This window comes from Lithobates pipiens, unplaced genomic scaffold (genome assembly GCF_037356315.1).
Source record: "Lithobates pipiens isolate NorthernLeopardFrog02 unplaced genomic scaffold, aLitPip1_a1.2 Scaffold_22, whole genome shotgun sequence".
Classification (NCBI taxonomy): Eukaryota; Metazoa; Chordata; class Amphibia; order Anura; family Ranidae; genus Lithobates; species Lithobates pipiens.
The window spans coordinates 140,243,890-140,263,172 of NW_027507784.1; the positions used below are offsets into that span (position 1 = coordinate 140,243,890).

General features: G+C 42.2%; 1 protein-coding gene across 21 annotated transcripts in view; it reads right to left on the reverse strand.

The window, feature by feature from the left end:
* The window catches only part of MAP2 (microtubule associated protein 2), a 325,226-nt gene that overhangs the window by 214,411 nt on the left and 91,532 nt on the right, over nucleotides 1-19,283 (reverse strand). For 18 of the 21 annotated variants that reach the window (XR_013261850.1, XM_077448385.1, XM_077448399.1 and 15 more), the window contains exon 3: nucleotides 11,292-11,400. The exons of the other annotated variants lie outside the window; for them this stretch is intronic. The gene's annotated coding sequence lies outside the window, so the exon portion shown is untranslated. The remainder of the gene's footprint in view (nucleotides 1-11,291; nucleotides 11,401-19,283) is intronic. 21 annotated transcript variants of the gene reach the window in all.

Below are 19,283 nucleotides of genomic sequence, written 5' to 3' on the forward strand. Positions count from 1 at the left end.
TTGTACTGCAATTTAATAACAGTGGCTGTTCTGCATATAAACTAAGAATTGGGACCATAAAGTCCAATAGGTGACTTGTATACATGTAGAAAACAAACCACAGGCTGGGCCATTCTCTCTAAGAATTTAAAGGATCTATTTCAGCAATAACTATATATGTAATGTCATAGCCTGATTTACTAGAATACCATGTATCATTAAAGCAGAACTCCAGACAAAATGACAACCCCAGGGTTCCAGTTTTAGATCCTACATATATGCCCTAACTTATCCATATCTGTAAGCTTCTTCCATGTACAGAGTTCAACACCCTTCACCATCTTGAAATCATGATAATATTATTACTCTTCCATCTGATGGTGAACATAGGAAAAACTACTGCTTCATTTGTCACTTTCTTCTACTCCAGTGTGATGAATGGACAATGAAAAAGACCATGCCTCTGTCCATTTAGGGTAGAGTGATGATACCTCCTGATAACCTACACCTCCAGTAGGTATTCCCACCTATTTGCGCTCCCTTGCCACCACCCAATGGAAGGAGTCCACCTTAAGTGAAGTCCAGAGTCAGAGTTAACCCAGGTGTATGACATCACTGAACCCCCCACATCCCCACAAGACAGTGTTCAGAACTGGTGATTAGCTGGTTAGGACCACTGTCATATTGGGAAGGCCTTAATCCCACCTCCACCATACCCATAAGCCCTAAAAATATATATATCACTGTAACTAAAGATCTGTATAGTTGGAAAGAAGCTCACTGGAACAGGTACAAGACCTTCCAAAGCCATGTTATACATGATTGAAGACTACTGGCCTGCACTCTGTGATCATACTCATTAAAACATATATAAGATGAACATAGGCACAGTCAGCATACATGCAGAGGCTGATAAAAAGGTGTTACTTTACAAACAGCTATATGCATAATTATAATCTTCATAGTGATCTGATCTTCATTAAAGATACCTCTAAGCCCTTGTACACACGGTCGGACATTCCGACAATCAAATCCGTCAGATTTTGTCCATCAGATTTTGTCCGAAACTGTTGTATACACACGGTCGGACAAAGTTGTCGGAAAATCCGACATGATGATGTTATTTCGTTACGATGGGACTACGTTCACGCTAGTAGCCAATAGCTTTGGTGTAGGAATTTGATCTGAGCGTGCGTGGCACTTTGTCCGATCGGAATTCTCTACACATGATCGGAGTATGTCCGATCGGAGCATTTTGTCTGAAAATATTTCCGGTAAGTTGGAAAAGTTGGTCCGACAGATATTCAGACAGAAACAGTCTGATGCAGACCACACACAGTCGGAATATCCGACAAAACGCTCCGATCGGACACATTCCGACGGAATCTCCGACCGTGTGTACAAGGGCTAAGAATAAGACTGACATCCATTGTTGGTCAGGCAAGAACCTGACAGTATGGGAGAGATTTACTAAAACTGGAGCCCAGAGAGTCTGATGCAGCTGTTCATAGTAACCAATCAGCTTCTAAATTGAGCTTGTTCAATGAAGCTTTGACAATAACACCTGCGCCAGATTCTCCATGTTTCAATTTTAGTAAATCCCCCCTTATATGATGTAAAAAGACCTGCCTGTGGAAACGCCACCTGGCAAAAGAAGAATCATTTATGTTAAAAGATTTTAGCCAGAGTGCTACTGTCCAAAAAATGACCACAATAGGTAGGTATGCATGTGTAATGGAATGAGACAGGGACTGCCATGCTAAAAGCCAAATTCTTCCCTACTGTAGAACTGTGTCATATTAGTAGAACATGTGTGTGGGGTTTTTTTTTTTTGTATAAATATATTGTAAGTACAACTGAATGCTCATGTATGTCTAAACAAGTACTAAATCTAATATTATTATTATATAGGATTTATATAGCACCAACAGTTTATATAGCACTTGAAAATATAAAAATCTAATTACTAAGTGTTGCACAAGCCTCAAAAAGTAAATGAAAACTTCCCTTACCTTCCCTGACTGAGCAAAATTCTCTTTCAGGTTTCATGTGCTCTAGATATGGTGGCTGCATTTGTTTTATTTTTTGGGGGCTTTTTAACCCTCGGTTTTCACCTGGTGATCTGACCAGTAACACACCTCCTGTATTAGAGTGCCTCTACTCCAGATGAATGAGCACAGGGGGCACAGCAGACAGCAGCACTGTCAGTCTGGGAGGGTAGGATAGTGTTAGATGTACAAGCAGGTTTAAATATACTAACAAACTGAAGCCAAACTCAAGGTCACACTTTATAATCAGTTACAGCAGTTTTTTTTTTAACTTTTAGGGTAAAGGTTTTACATAAATATATAAAAACTGAACATTGTACGCACCCCTGCCAGTGTTAAATGGTTTGTTTTATCCTTACAAACTGATACACTTGGAAGAAAAAGCTCTTTTGAAATACAACATGTGCACTGGCTCTATCACCAGGTGAAAATAAAGGGGAGCAAAGCCGAAAAAAGAAAACAAATGCAGCCATCACATCTAAGAATTAGTAAGCTGCAATATATTACATGTTTGCTTTTGGGTTTAATACTGCTTTAATCGAGGAAAGCCATGATGTTATATCACATTTGGTTTAAAATGGCAAAATGACAGATTAAAAAGTGGTATACTTAGTAATTTTTGACACTTATTTTATCTCAGCTGACTGTTTAATCCCTCTAATCTTCACTGCTGGGAGAGTCTATTTCGTACAATCTGTACTTGGAAATATTCTACCTACATAATTCCTGCTTGACCTGAGATATGCTGTGAGCCCATCTATTCTTCGCACAGCAACATCCACAAATTCCCCAATTTATCTTTTCCTTCTATTCACATCCAGTGTCTTGATAACATTCTCATAACTTCTTTATGTTTGATAATATGCAGCCTTTAAAACTGAATGACAACTAAGTACAAGAAGTCGTGATATAACACATAAAAATACTCAGACTATATAACTAGGTTATATACATTAGATCAGTCTTGCTCAAACATTTTACCCTAAAGGAACTCTTGAAATAATGTTCAGGTCTGAGGGAGTCCCTGCTAAGATTAGTCCATCAGGGATCTTTGGGAAAATGTCCCTTACACTGGTAGTGGTCAGTGCAAAAAATGACCATAATTGGCAGAGATCCTCATAGCTCCTTTTCCTATTAGAGTGTAAGTTCTCATAAGCACAGACCATACCTTTTTTTTTCTATTAGGCATGAAGCTCTTTTGAACAGTGGTGGTCAGAATGTCACCTTTGCCAGTCAAGCCACATAGCATTGGACCTGGAACTTTTCAGGCACCATCAGATGGGTGGTTAGTTTGCCATAGCTCAGGTGGATCCCTCTGGAGGAAACCTGGTGGAGAATGGATCGCATTGGATGCTAGCTGGTAGTTGGGAAGTTATCTAGATGCTGATAGACACCTTATAGACTAATGCCGCGTACACATGACCGGATTTTCCGGCAGACTAGGTCCGACGGGATCAGTTCGTCGGACAATCCCATCGTGTGCGGGCTAGTCCGATCGCTTTTTATAAAAAAAATCAGACGGACCTAGAAATAGAACATGTTTCAAATCTATCTGACGGACTCAGGTCTGATGGACTAAAAATCAGGAATACCGTTCGTCTGACAGACAAAATACGACACAAGGACAGCTATTGGCTACTGGCTATTGAACTTCCTTGTTTAGTTCCGTTTACGTCATCACGTTCAAAATGAACAGACTTTCGAACGGACTTAGTCCGGTCGTGTGTGGCAAAGTCCGCTCGTTCAGAAAGTCAGTCGGACCTCCGCCGAAAGTCTGTCGGGAAGACCGTCGGACCTAATCCGTCAAAAAGTCTGATTGTGTGTAAGCGCCATAACACACACAGGATACCCATCTGATTATTTGTTTGGGAACATTCATTCACCTGTTTATTTTGAATAGTATCCCGATGCACTAAATCAATACACCTGCCTTATATATCCAATATACATTGGAGGGCCAAGGAGGAGAAAGCTCTCAATAGGGTTTAAAAATACATCACTGACTTGCTTCCTAACAGAGAAGAGGACAATACTCTTCTGCATGCTACACAAATGGGTCATCAGCTTGTGCTCATCTTTTGTAGTCATTTTCTTGTCTAGCATTGAAACAGGGGGTACAGCTAACATCCAGGAAATTGGCATTTGGCAATTTTCAGTAAACAATAACAGCCTTCACAGTTCTATAAGAATAAATAAAGAATACCTAAAGTGTATGCAAAGCCTTTTTTTTTGTTTTGGATAGAGTAGGGAAATCCAAAGTTTAAGATGATCATAAAACATGATAAAATCTAAATCTATAAATCTAATTATACAAATGGGTCAACTTCTGCTCATCCTTTGTAGTCATTTTCTTGTCTAGCATTAAAGCCGGGGGTTCAGCTAAAATGCAGGAAATAGGCATTTTCAGTAAACAATAACAGCCTTCACAGTTCTATAAAATGAATAAAAAATACCTAAAGTGTATGTAATAGAAGTTTTTTTTTTTTTAGTTTTGGATAGAGTAGAGAAATGTTAAAGCCCCTGTCAGGTTATATCTGTCTAAATCCCAACTAGGGACTTCTCTACCTGTCCTGGTGACCATTGTCTCTGGTACAAAAGTGATGGGAAACCCAAAGTTTAAGATGACCATACAACATAATAAAATCTAAATCGAAAATCTCCTTTAGATTTACTAAAACTTTGTTACACAAGGACCTACCAAAACTAGCCATTACATTTTATTCAGCCAGACAGGCCCTTGTCCTGCATAGTTGTCACAGATCTAAATTAGATTGTATAGTCAGATTGCAAAGTGTGGTGAGCTCTAAATTTGTTTATTATTGCTATCCCCACCACAAAGATCGGGGAGGAAGTCTATATATATATATATATATATATATATATATATATATATATATATATATATATATATATATATAAAGGCCAGTATGGTGGCCTGAATTTATGGGAGGAGTCCAGGGGGTATTTAAGCAGCCCACTCATCTGTGGTCTTTGTCAGTTCTGGTGCGCAATCCGTTACGTCACTAGGCCGACTCTTGCAACCCACTCTGTGTTTGTGAGCTGTGTGTCCGAACTTTCAGAGGCTTTCGGTTCTCCGTTCATGGTTTTTCGTAGGAGGAGGATTTCTCAAACTGTCGTAGGTAGGATTCGTATATAATTTCTTCATTTCACGCATCACTGTTTGCCAGATACCCGTGTCACCCCGTGTCACTGAAATCCCACTACGGAACTTGCGAGTCATTCGTTAAGTCTCCGTATGCAGCTTTAATTTAGCCTCCTGCAAACCCCCAAACTTGAGGCTCAGTTCCTGAACACAAACAACGAGCTGTTTTTCATCGGTTTAATTCGTGCATTCCTGTACCTTGCTGTTTCACGCCACGTAGTAGGCCCATTTTCACTTAGAAACACACTGTCTATGATTTTAGTTATTTTAGTTCACATTACCCTCTGGTCCAAATCTAGTCGCATAAGTGACTCACCGGTTCGTCCCGGCTAGTTTTGTCATATTGTTTCATGCCATGCTCCACAGTCCGGTTCGTTGTCAGTCGCAAATTGCGGCACACTGATCCGTGCCTCTGTCATGGCGAGTCATTTAATTTGTTACATTTCACATACCCTTCACTCCGATTCAAATCCAGTCACAACTGCAACACACCATTTCTTGCCTACTCGTTTTAGTAATTTCATCTCATTTCATTCCATACTCCACAGTCCGGTTCGTTGTCATTCGCAATCGCGGCACACTGATTCATGCCTCTGTCATGGCAACCAAGTTCATTTTTTATATTTCACATACCCTTCACTCTGATTCAAATCCAGTCGCATCTGCGACGCACCGATTCGTGCCGGCTCATTCTAGTAATTTCATCTCATTTCATTCCACACTCCACAGTCCGGTTCGTTGTCAGTCGCAATCGCGGCACACGATTTGTGCCACTGTCATGGCAAACATTTCATTCATTCATTCATTGCGTATACCCTTCACTACGATTCCAATTCAGTCGCATCTGAGACGCACTAATTCATGTTGACTGGTGTTAGCCATTGTTATTTCCTGTTCCAAAGACAGATTTGCTGTCAATTTCTCTTGCGACACATCGATTTGTGCCTCTGTCATGGCAATAATTTTGGTCATTTAATAAAAATAAAATAATAATAATAATTTTGTTTATTTCATTTCGCCCTCATTTCATCCCATATTCCACAGTTCGGTTCACTGTCAAGTCACAGTTACAACACACCGATTCGTGCCTCTGTCATGGCAAACATTTCTGATTCCGATTCGTGTCAGTTATGGCACCCGATTCGTGTCACCATAACTTCAATCATTCAGTGGTCTTAGTTCGTATATTGTCTGTCATGTTCTCCATAGGTTCAGCAGTCACTTTGTGTCGGGTCATTTGTGCATTTTTTTTTTCCTTTTATCCCATCACAAGCTCTACTGTTGTTCGATGTCGGTCAGCAATGCAACGGTTCACTTTTAAATTCAGATCACTGTATGATTTGTCACGTCAATGACAGACACCCCTCAGTATGGCTCACCCTACGGTCCAGTTCAAATCTAGTCGCAACAAGGCCGATGGCCCACATAGCTTCAAACCAACTGTTCTCAAAGCCGTTTTCCTTCAAATTCCCTCAAATTCAATTTTTCCTTCAAAATCCATTCATGGTTTAAAATGAATTAGTTTAACCATCGTTCACCTCCCGATAAGGTTTCCCTTGCAGTCCCTATAAACGCATCTCAAAGTTGTACGGCTCGGCCACTCATTCACCTTCTAATGGCACTCTCCTTTGTCCATCTGTCATTTCTCCTCTAGGTCAGTCGAGTTCAGGTAGTTCCATCCTGCACCAGGTTGGACGTTATTCCCCCAGGTTCCGGTTGACTGAGATTTCTACCTCAAAAACCAGGACTTCGCAACTAGGGCACAAGTCAGCCAGAACCATGTCACAGGCTGGCAACAAAGACCTCACATGTGCCCCTCTGTCTCCCTCTCCGGTTTCAGAGAGCAGCAGTGTGCAGTCCCTCAGGGTATGGACAATCCCCAAGTTAACAGCAGAACTAAGGCGCAGGGGCGTACCCTTCCCCGCCACAGCCAGGAAAGCCAAGCTCTTCAGGCTCCTCTTCCCACCACCAGCCACAGACGGGCCCAGCTCCCAGCAGGCATCTCTTCAGTCCATGTCCTCGTCATTTCACAGCTTCACATAAAATTTTGTTTGGTGTACGGCCTCCCTGCGCCTCATTCTTCCCACATTCCAAGTTTGAATTCCTTAATTCCTTCAGAGGAATTCTCCCTGAAATATGCTTCAGTCGACATGGCGATCCTTGCTATTATCAAATAGGCACAAGCCCCTGGCTCTCTAAATCTGACATATCAGAAGCATTTAAGCTTCTACCCATCCAATCGTCCCTCTGGTGCTGGCATTAAATGGAAAGAGTCATATTACTTTGCCACTAAACTGACCTTCGGCTCTAAAAAACAGCCCCTGGCTTTTGACACCTTCGTACAGCCCCTCACTTGGATCCTGTCGCACCAAGCCCAGTGCCAGATGGTCATTTATTGTCTGGATGACTTCCTGCTAATTGAACAGCCCAATGTGCCCCCAGTAGACCTAGATAGGTTAAGAGTGGTGTTTGGGTATCTCAATGTGCCCATCGCATAACACAAAGTGGAAGGCCCAGCACACTCTATCACCTTCCTCGGGGTCAACCTTGATACTCGGTCCATACAGGTCAGCCTACCCCCCCCCGAGAAACCAACCCGCATCAGGTCAGTTCTTAATGACTTTACCTGTGCACAGGGATGTACTAAGAAATAGCTTCAATTCCTTTTAGGGATGCTCAACTTAGCAAAGAGAATAATTCCCCAGGGACAATCTTTTATTTTGCGCCTCTTGGTCTTACTCTCTCAGACACAGGACCCCAATCAAATCCTTAGACTAGACACAGCAGCAGTAATGGATTTGTCTATGTGGGATGAGTTCTTTACTAGTTGGAATGGCATGTCCATGTTCATACCTTCAGTATCACCTTTATCACCACAGGTATTAACATATGCCGCAGCCTCCACAGGCTTCATTGCAATTTTTGGCCATCATTTGTTTGCATGACCGTGGCCTCCAGAGATACTACTAATCCCCAGGTTCATCCAGTCTCCCTCATTTTGAGCTATACCCGATCATGGCAGCCGCTCAGGTCTGGGGCCATAACTGGACTGGACAAACGGTGGTCTTACCCACCGACAACCACACCATGGCAGATATCCTTAACAAGAACAGGTCCAAGTTGCTCCCTGTTATGTCCATCCTATGCAGGCTGGTACAATTATCCCTGCAGCATCAGTTTAATGTGCACTGCAGATACATTCTGGACAAGTGCAACATTGCAACAGACGCAATGCCCCATTTTAACTTCATTTCATCTTTCCAGCAGAAACCCGGAGCCGACCCAACGTCATCTCTTATCCCATCTTGGTTTTAGCTGACATTGGGTTAAAGCAGTACCCTCACTGCGCGACCCAGCTCACCAATCAATCCTTATCCCGCAACACAACACACAAAGCATCCTGCCCCATGGAAACGTTAACAGACACTAAGCACATACTAGCTTTCATTTCATATTGCCACACTCAATTGGCTCTATCACACAACACCATCAGACTATACTTAGCCAGCATCCAACACTTCCTGGCCTTACAGGATCTCAAAAAGCCATCCTCCTTCGCAACCCATGCGATCCGAGCCATTTCCACGCAGCGTTCAGAAGCGGCAGCCCATAGCCAACTCCAAACGCTTGCCCATCACGAGTACTATCTTCTACTATCTTCACTATCTTCTCTCGTTCCCTATTTGGCTTTCTTCCCAGCTTGGGCATTCAAGCGGTCATCTACCCAGCCTACTACAGTTTCTGCAGTCTAAGCAAGTTTACCAGTAATAGCCCTGCTGGCCAGGTACTGTGTAGACATCACCTGTCTCGCTTCCAAGATCATTTCATTCTCTACCTCGCAGTATTCAAAATCCAGCAATCTTGCCCCGGGGGGTCGACATCCATCTTTTTAAGACAAACAACAGTAAATAACACTAAACCAATAAAGAGCTTTCAACCCTACCTGAATGTTTTTACCCCCTTTTTTGGTATACCGACCAGCAGACCAGGACACACTTCAGGTCCATTTCATGATGTAAGTCTTGTGGCACATTCATGTGGTTCACATCCATCCAGGTTGAAGGACTAATGCCCCGTACACACGAGAGGGATTAAGTCTGACAGACCTCCAAAGGAGTTCCGCCGGAGTTCCGCCGGAGTTCCGACGGAGTTCTGGCGGACTTTTCGACCGAACGGACTTGACCACACACCATCACACCAAACTCCGACGGAGTCGAACGTGATGACGTACGACTGGATTCGACGTAGGAAGTTCCTAGACAGTAGCCAATAGCTGCCCTAGCGTCGGTTTTAGTCCGTCGGAGTAGCACACACACGAGCGGATTTTTCGAAGGGGACCGGGTCCGGCGGAGTTCCGTCGGGAAAATTTAAAGCATGCTTCATTTCTAAAGTCCGTTGCAGCCCACACACGAGCGGATAGTCCACCGGACTCAGTCCGTCGGAGTTTGGATGTCGAAAAGTCCGCTCGTGTGTACGGGGCTTTTAGACCATAAAAAAGAAGGTCAGTATGGTGGCCTGAATTTATGGGAGGAGTCCGGGGGGTATTTAAGAAGACCACTCATCTGTGGTCTTTGTCGGTTCTGGTGCGCGATAACCTCCCTCCCATTCCCCTTTTCAGGGAATTTCTCAAATGAATTTCTCTTCTCAAACATCTATTATCTTGGGTATGCCCCCTTTTTTTAGTATACTGACCAGCAGACCAGGGCACACTTCAGGTCCATTTCATGATGTAAGTCTTGTGGCACGTTCATGTGGTTCACATCCATCAAGGTCGAAGGGCTTCGACCATAAATATATATATTCTGATAGATGGTAGATAGATAGATAGATAGATAGATAGATAGATAGATAGATAGATAGATAGATAGATAGATAGATAGATAGAGATTTACTGCAACCAGAGTTCAGCAAGTGCAGCTCTTCATTACCTGGATTGCCTCTGCCCCCTCATCTCTCATGCTGATATGCAGCTCACTGTACATTTTTATTGACTCAGGTGTTTTCCTTTAATTTAGGTAACAAAATGGCCAGCAGAAGCAGACAAATATCCCACGAGCCTTGCTGAGTGATCTACAGTGCAGATTCACTTTCCATTCTGTTGATTTCATTATATCAGCAGAAGATGCTTCAGCGGCTGCAGTTGCTGCTTGCTGTAATTATTAAGTCTCAAATCCTAAGGGCTCCTCTCAACCTTGGCTGTTTCCCTGCTCAACAAGACTCAATATAAGTGATTCTCCAGATTAATAAAACACTGAGGTTGAATAGTGTGAGTGACTCAAAGCAAAAATCTGCCAATAGAATTTCAAATGAGTCCTAATAAATATAACATCATAACAAGCCACCAAATTAGGGTCTATTTGTCAATCGGACAGCTTTCTTTCAAGATTCAGTTAAAAAATGTAAACATTTAAATGAAAGATATGTGAATCCTTAGTGAAAACATTAATAAATAAAGGGTTTAAAAAATAAGTGCGGGAAATGAAAATAGCAATCCTACACATACTCACGTCAGAGATGTGCTGAGAGGCTAAGCCAGCTGCTGGTCAGATCCAGATATTATTGTTGGGATCCCTGCAGAGCCTTGACTGGCTCTATGACATCATCTAACAGCAGACTTGGGTCACAGGAGTGCTGAGCTAATTGCATCTTTGATCCATAGGAGAAGTATGGCTAAAATAACTTTTCCCATATTTTCCCTTTAGCTAAATACACAGCTGATTTGTATGGGATATATGGGAATTTATTTCATCTGAAAAAAAAATGCTCTGTCCGTTTTGTGATCTAGGGCCTAAGCAACCCAGCTAGATAGCACAGCCAGACCTTAGGACCTCCACAGCTACTACAGCATAAGGAGTTGCTGGACACCTCCTTGGCTCCATTTCTTTTTCAATAAAGAATAAAACTTCAGGCATATTTAAAAAAAAACACCATTTAATACATTTACAATAATCACGAAATGTAACTTGTCTGTAACTGACTGTAACTTGTGTAAATGCAACAGCTGGTACTGTGAGCCATTCCCCTTCCAGAATGCAGGCCAAAGAGATTACCTTTTTTGATTTAGCTCAGGCAGAACTTAAAAAATAAGCTGTAGCACTTACTTTTTTTTCTTGCTATGGCAACCTTCTGGCACTCCACTCTTCTTCCCAACCCTCTAAGTTGTGGGGCGTTCCCCTTTGTCTTCACGTACAATTCAGGACTGCTAGCCACCTAGAGCACCAAAGAGAAAAGGCTTCAGGGGACTGGTTGCACAGTGCAGTAGAAGCCTGCCAGGGCAAGGCATAAGGTACAAAAAACACTTCCAGCTTTAATAGGTCTCCCAAGGTCATGAGTAACAGGTGTCAGATCCCAGAACTAGGTGGATGCTGCCTTCCTCAGATGGGGTAATCGGAAAGGTACTACAAGAAAAACAGACATGGAAGGTGCGCACACCTAGTTCATTACCAGAGATAACGTAATAATAAGAAACTTTTGTATAAAAGCGAGTACTCACAAAATGCAACTGCCAAAAGGCCAAAAACACAGTGCATAGGCATGCACAGAACACAGGGTACAGTTAATGCATTTTGGGGGCGCACTCCCTTCCTCAGAAAGTCCTCAGAAGGGGGTGTGCCCCCGAAATGCATTAACTGTACCCCGTGTTCTGTGCATGCCCATGTGCGCACTCGTTCTTGCAAGGCATAAGGTAAGTATTACAACTTATTCCAATACCTGTAGACTTAAAGTATAAACAAGATATTGTACAATGTATTTATTGAACTTCGCAGTTCAAGGGTAGACAAGTAGCCAATGTGTTTCGGGGGAATCCCCTCCTTTATCATCAAAGCTTTGGCTAGCTCCTTTCCACTACCCAGAGCCTCAAAAGAGCTCCAGCAACAACTCATCTCTAGTTCCAGGCCAGCTTTTAATTTATCCCCCACCTCAGCCCTGATGAAGGGGGAGGCTTTTCCCCTGAAATCTGTTGGTTCCTTGTGTACCCTGTTAATTGTGAACTTCAATAGGCATGTTGTACAAAAACCTGAAGTGTGATATCTCTGTATTTTGAGTGTACCTCATATCTCGTTTATACATATCCTGTCAGGCGATTTCACGTCGCCATTAGCAAGGCAGAGTCCCCATCAGGATTACCTTTCCCTTCACCTTCATCTACCAACGGGATCCGTTTGAAGGGCACCATATCACAAATCACCTCTAGGGATACGTAGACTTAAAGGGCATTTAATCCTTGCAGTGCAGGAAAGCCCCACTCAAGGATATTTTTTTTAAATCCCAGAACAGGACTTTAACTGCAGCAGAAAAAAAGTGAGGCCACCAACCTATTGCCAAAGTTTAGCAAAGCTATACATAGTACATATCAGAACTAGCTTGACAAATTTACAAGTCCTTTGGCAGGAAGGATAGGTCCTATCATAGGAATCAAGTCCTGGGGAAAAAAGTGTGGGAACTCCCACCCAAGATCCACTCCCCCACCAAAAAAAAAGCTCATATGCACGAACACTTCAAAAGTGGTATTTTATCGTCTTAGTCGTATTGTGTGTATGAAGCTTAACTGTTAGTACATTTAAAAAAAACACAGTCCTCAATAAACATAAATACGGTAATTCTCTGAATAATCAGCATTCATTCAATTGTGCTTCCATGCAAATGTGAACATCATGTAGTATATAGAGTGTTTATGTGGTGAGTTTACACTTTTCATTGAACAGAGTTTGGATAACACAGGGTTAAACGGAAAGGTCAAAAATTAACTGCACATTATCTGGACAGAATGCTTGGAGAGATAGTGATGTGTTCCTGCTTAGGAGATGTATGTTAGCTTGAGGGGCTGCAAACTCTGCAGGGCTCCAACACACACTCGCTGCTATTCCAACCCTTCACATATTTCCATATAAACTTCCCTCCTGGCATTAACCTTTGCCAGGTATTGTGCTCAGCTTACCACCCTAAACTGATGTTCCTCCCTCAGCTCACCTCTCTCCCTGCATGTGCTATGAGCAGAATAGCTGTGCTCCTCCTCTGGCTTCTCTCATCATATGGCACTGAAGATAGAGGAGGGGGGTATTCAGTGGGACACACAGAGCAAGTATGCAGGAGACTAGGGAGGAGGGGAGATGAGGAGACAGAAAATCGGGAGGGGCCGGCAGGGAGGAGTGCATTATGAGAGGTCTGACTAAATACAATCAGGGACCTGATCTACCCATCAGCTAGCTGTGATTAACAGGTAGATCGAAGCAGAAGCTGTCATGGGGCCCACTAGTGGCAATGCCTGAATGGTCAGGTGTGTGGCCCTTACTGTTGCGAGCTGTGTCAGCAGCTGCTGGTGTATCACCTGCCACACAGCTCGCATACTTCAAAGTCTTGTAGGACACGGCTGCTAAAGGGAGCTGAGTTCCTGTTGTGGAAAAAGTACAGGAACTCTGTTCCCATGTGTTCCTGCAGGACTTGAGCCCTGGTCCTGTGTATACATTACGTATTTTAGCTGTTTGCCTTCAGTAAAGCTTTTAGTTCCCTCTGAAATCTAATATGTCACTGAAGGTGCTCAAACTTTCTTAGCCTGAAAACAGGTTCAATCCACAAAGTAGCTACTTTAGGTAGTAACTTCTGTTTTCTAAGCCCTTGTACACACATTCTGACGGAAAATGTCCGATCGGACCGTGTTGTCGGATAATGCGACAGTGTGGGGTTCATCTGACTGTTTCAGTCGGAATATCCGACCGACAAAATTTTAGAGCTGGGCTATAAAATTTTCCGGCAACATGATCCAATCGTTTGTAGAGAATTCCGATCAGACAAAGTGCCACGCATGTTCAGATCAAATTCCTAGACCAAAGCTATTGACTAGTATCCTGAACGTAGTCCCGTCGTAACGAAATAACGTCATCACATTCTGAACGATCGGATTTTCCGACAACTTTGTCCGACCATGTGTATGCAACACCAGTTTCGGACAAAATCCGTCGGACAAAATCCGACGGATTTGGTTGTCGGAATGTCCGACCGTGTGTACAAGGGCTTAGACATTTCTGTTCCCTTAGTAACACCGACACCGAGTTCCATTTGTACCAAACTTCTATGTTAAATATTGGTTTACCAACCACCCTTTTTCGCTCTGACCTGATGTTCACTACCTCAGCTTACCTCTAACAGTATTTAAAAAATGTGTTAAAAACTGTTTCTAATATTTTCACTGAACAAATTTCTATATTAAATCAAATGGTTTGTGATGATATAATTAACAAATAAATGTATAATTATTGATATGTGTCATGCAAGGTATTTATTATTTACTGTGCACATAAAGAATAAAAATTATAATTTACTCCACTAAATGATAACAGACCATAATAGCACTGTGTATAAACAAAAAAATAGATATTTAACAAATGCAAGACAGTATACCTTGCTGACATAAAATGTAACAACGTTCACCCCAAAGTGTTAAAATATCCATTGTCTATATTTTTAAAAAACACCTCTGTCCAGACTATAGCCATTAAAGCAGTGGTCTTCAAACTGCGGCCCTGGGGACTGGATGCAGCCCTTTTTCTCACTTTTATCTGACCATTGGGGCACAGTTCTTGCCACTGACAGCAACATTGGGGTACTAGTCCTCACATTAATAACAATGATGGGGCACTTTTCATCCCAATGAACCCAAAGATGGGGCACTATTATGTCCAATGATACCAATGATGGAGCACTATTATTTCCAGTGACACCAATGATGGTGTCTCCTATTCCTCCCACTGACCCTAATGATAGGGCACCATTTATCCCATTGATATCAACAATGCGACACTATTCCTCCCACTTACACCGATGATGGGACACTATTATGTCCAGTGACACCAATGATGGGGCCTCCTATTCCTTCCACTGACGCCAATGATGGGGCACAATTTCTCCCATTGATACCAACAATGTGACACTATTCCTCCCACTTACACCAATGATGGGGCACTAGTATTTCCAGTGACACCAATGATGGGGCCTCCTATTCCTCCCACTGATGCCAATGATGGGGCACCATTCCTCCCATTGATACCAACAATGTGACACTATTATTTCCATTGACACCAATGATGGGGCCTCCTATTCCTCCCACTGACGCCAATGATGGGGCTCCATCCTTCCCATTGATACCAACAAACTGACACTATTCCTCCCACTTACACCAATGATGGGACACTATTACTTCCCCTATTACCAATGACAGGGCATTGTTTACTCCCACTGACATCAGGACATTCTCTTCTCCCACTGGCCACAGTCTAGCCCCTCTAAAGTCTGAAGGACAGTAAACTGGCCCTTTGTTTAGAAAGTTTGGAGATCCCTGCATTAAAGTATTTGCATATAAGTACAACAAGCAGTAGAAATGTTTTAAAACAAGTCATCCCTTACCTCTATATCTGCATGTACTGGGAAGCAATTAACTCTCAAAGAGCCTCAGATGTCACAGAAAAGACTCTAAAGCTCGTCTCACACCTTCAGGGGGACCAAGTGTGGGCGTGTCTCTACACATTTTTTGTGCATTTTAGTGTATCGCATGTGTGTACAGCCACCCTTTCATTTCAATAGTCTGCCCTACACAGGGGAAATGTGGAAAAGAAGTCCCAGATTGTTTTCCATGATTGTTCTGGCACCGTGCAGTTTGATGCACATTAAACACAGCACGTTTGCAGATACATTGGGGGCGCCATTAACAATTAATTGCACAGCCCTGTGTCTGCTAAATGGCAACGCGTTTCTCTGTATGTCAGGAAAGCAAGCAATAGTGTGAACCTAGCCTTAAAGTGGTTGTATAACCTTATGTTACATTTTTACCTACAGGTAAGCATATAATAAGGCTTACCTGTAGGTAAAATGAACCCGGAAGACACGCCAAGGGGAAAAGGTCAGCAACCTCAGTGGTGACCGGGATCAGATAATGGCGCCTCGTTCTAAGGTAAGTATTTCATAATGAGCTAATATGCGGTGCATACTAGCTCATTATAGCTTTTTTTTGTGCGAGTATACAACCGCTTTAAATCCAGTTACAGATGGTTATAACAGCTTAGAAACACCTGCTGTGTGTTTATATTAGAAGGATGGCAGGCTGCCAAGTTTATACTCTCCAAAGAAAGTAATGTAAAACCCCTTTCACACTGCCAGCGTTTTTCAGGTGCTACAGTGCTAAAAATAGCACCTGTATAGCGCCTGAAAAAAGCAGCTCCATTCACTCCAGTTCACTCTAGCCCCGAGGGCATTTGCACTGGAGAGGTGCGCTGGCCGGGCATCAGAAAAAGTCCTGCCAGCAGCTTCTTTGGAGCGGTGAAGGAGCGGTGAACTCACCGCTGCTCCCCATTGAAATCAATGGGGCAGCGATGCGATACCGCCGGCAAAAAGCCCCCGAATTGAATCCCTTTTTGGACGCTAACGGGGGTTAAAACTGTCCCGCTAGCGGCCAAATAGCGCCGCTAAAACTGTGGTAAAAATAGCTCCGCTTTACCGCCGACGCCCGGGGGAGCACTGTGTGAAAGCCCTCTTAAGCTACAAGATTTTCAAAGTTAATTCTTCTTCCTCTTTTGACCACACCCACAAGACCTTGCACTTAATCATAGCCATAGCCACGTCCCCACTTTCAACACCCCCGAAACAATTGGTCACAGACTTTAGGAACAAGAGGCATACATTAAAAATATATGCACAAAATATGTTTTCACCATGTGAAGGCAATTTTTCTGAGGAGACACCATGATTTGAGCAGTCTTGAGAGGCTATACAAACTAGTTTGACGTCTGACACTAAAGGGCCCCTTGATAACATCCTATTAGATGAAACACGCTGGGGAGGAGACACTAGTGCAAACGTTAGACCACTATCCGATACTGGGTGGGCAGTGGCGCCCATTGTCATATGTTTTTATGATTTACTTTATTTTGGCTTTTATCCAATAAATACTACACTATGGAGACTTCATCTGCCTCCTGGTGAACTTTATTTACTAGCACTACATTTGAATGATGCGAGTTCCCGAGCAGCCTTCCCCACGACAGATGGCGCATCTACACTGAGTGCGTGTTTTCTGCTGTAACGGCAGCCATCTTTTCCGGTGAGTGTCCATTTCACAGGGGTGTGCGGTGGATATTTCTGGAACACTGTACTGGATCACCTCTTCACTTTTCAAGATACCACCAATTTGTTTGGGCACATCTTTGTATTGAACTTTGTGCTTTCACCAATAAGTTTATATTGCTGATCCTATCATTGGACTGTGCATTTAAATTTATATTTTTCATTATATTGATTTTTTTTTTGTGTTGACTTTCATTCAATATTGGACTTATAAAATGTAAAGTGCAATGCTAAAATGATGCAGATCGAGATAACACAATGCATGTGTAGCATGTGATAACTGTTAAGTGCAAATGTGCAATACCAGCTGTAACTAATGTTCAATAATAATACAGACAAAAAAAGGAAAGGAAATTCATATATAACTAACACAATGCATAAAATACATCTGTTATACTATAAAGTGCAATATCATATACAGTGCCAAATGTGATATCAAATAACAGTGCAAATATGAAAAGATCATATATGGCTGGAATTTAATCTTATGTGAGATATGGAGCGTTGATCAAATGCTTCACAGCGTGATACCCATCAGTAAGATAAAAGGCTTATCAGAAAGCCTGCGACTACCCTTACTCGGGGGGGGGTCAAAAAGCGCTTCTCTACTATTACTTACTATTGCACATTAGTTAACAGCAGATATTGCACATTTGCACATTTGCACTTTACAGTTATCACATGCTACATATGTATTGTGTCATCTCGAACTGCATAATTTTAGCGCTGCATTTACATTTTATATTCTGGTTTAGTGTCCAATATCTGGGTTATAGTGTTCAGCTGCTGTTTCAATTCTATTTTTACTTTTATTCACTAAGTGCGGCTATCATTTTATACATATTCAAGATTGGACTATATATATATATATATATATATATATATATATTTTTTTTTTTTTTCACTTTAGTATTTTTTTTCACTTTTGCACTTTTTTGGAATTTATTTCAATGTGCTGTTCATTTATAACACAGTATTCACATTTTATTGCTGTTCATTTACTTTTGCCGCTACAGATTTTGAACTTTGTTGTCTAGGTACAGCTCCACTACAACAAGGACTGTCCCCGGGCAATGGTACAGAAAAGAATGGCAACCTTAATGTAGAGGCTCATACACGCAGCCACCTAGGACATTACAACGTAAAGTTCTGACCTATTCCCCTGCCTGGGAGCCACAGCAGCCATGTAAAGCCACTACATAGACACAAATGGCTGCATACAGCTGTATGCAGGTATCCTCCAGTAATGTATAAACATGTGCATGTATACAGAAGTAAAAACACAAACATAAACAGTTTGTGCCTTCTGGACAGGAAAATACACCCATTTTTTTTCATTGTATGGTCCCAGGCAGCCGTGATTGGGCATGCGATTTCATTGCCTCTGTTGTGAATTTTGAAAATGTATTTCCCCACAATGCCTATAGCTATAGAAGTTAATGGGGCCTTGGTTTAAAGAGTTTTTATTGATTGTTCAAAAAGTTTTTTTTAAGTTTGTTAAAGTATACCTAATGCTATAATAATAGCATTATTATCTGCAATGGGACACAGCTGGTGAAAAAAATAAATCTGACAGGGGTGATAACCCTCTCTTGCTCTATCCAAAACTTTTCAAAAAAGTTGTGCTTATAGTTCTACTTTAAGCTTACTCTGTTAAACTTTTTTTGTGCTTTGTTCATGGAAAGGAAGTGAGTAGAAATATTCTACAGGAACATAGCAATCAAACATGCAACAAATGTTTCAACCTTCCCCCACTGTACTGGCACAAAAAATGCTTTATTGCACTTATTTCTCTCTTGGGTAGATTTCCTCCCAATTCTTGTCCCAGTGACAACATTCTTAGCTAGACAGAAAGTGAAGGGAATCTTCTCAGTGCAGCCACAGTCAAAAAACAAATCTAACAGAGATGAATACTCTTAGGCTCGGTTCACACCGTACGCGTCACTGCTTGCCGCGCCGCGACCTGCCGCGACCTCAGC